Below are 861 nucleotides of genomic sequence, written 5' to 3'. Positions count from 1 at the left end.
ATGTATATATATATATATAATACGTATATATTACATATATACATATATATAATACACACACACACACACTCACACACACATATATATGTATACAATAATCAATGGAATTCTAAGTATGATTTTCACGTTTTATTAATTGCAACGTTTACAATGTACTTTCATGCGTTACGCAATCATCATATTGCGTAACGCATGGAAATACTACTTTATTTAAATATTGAAAAAAAATTGTAAACGTTGCAAATAATAAAACGTGAAAATCAGATTTGGTTAAAATTTCATTGATTAATATATTCTTCTATACACAATCATAAACTCGGTTATATATATATATATATATATGTATATACATGCATGAATGTTATATGTATACAATTTATATATGTGAATGAAGGATGTAATGAGAATATACGACAGAGGGTTGATTAAGAGGAAAATAAATAGATATAAATTTTATGAAGCATTTCAATTAACATGTATTATGTAGGTATTCTCAATGTGTGAATATGCATGTGCATATTTGCCTATGTATCTGCATATGAGAGAGTCAGGGCAACTTCCATTGCAAGAAAACCTGGTGATTAAGGAAACAAGTAAACTATGGCTTAATTTGCAATACGACTTCATATATGCATATGTATATAAGTATGTGTATATTTGTATGTGTTTATGAATTTATATATTTATATGAGTGGATGTATATGTGAATACATACATATGTATATATATGTGTATGTGTGTGTGTGTGCTAGTGTATGAATGAATATATGCGTATATACATGTACATCTATATACATATATATACACGTATATATATGTATATATATATATATATATATATATATATATATATATATATAT

The sequence above is a fragment of the Octopus bimaculoides genome, chromosome 2 (assembly GCF_001194135.2).
Source record: "Octopus bimaculoides isolate UCB-OBI-ISO-001 chromosome 2, ASM119413v2, whole genome shotgun sequence".
NCBI classification, from domain to species: Eukaryota; Metazoa; Mollusca; class Cephalopoda; order Octopoda; family Octopodidae; genus Octopus; species Octopus bimaculoides.
Note: the sequence above shows the minus strand (reverse complement) of the source record.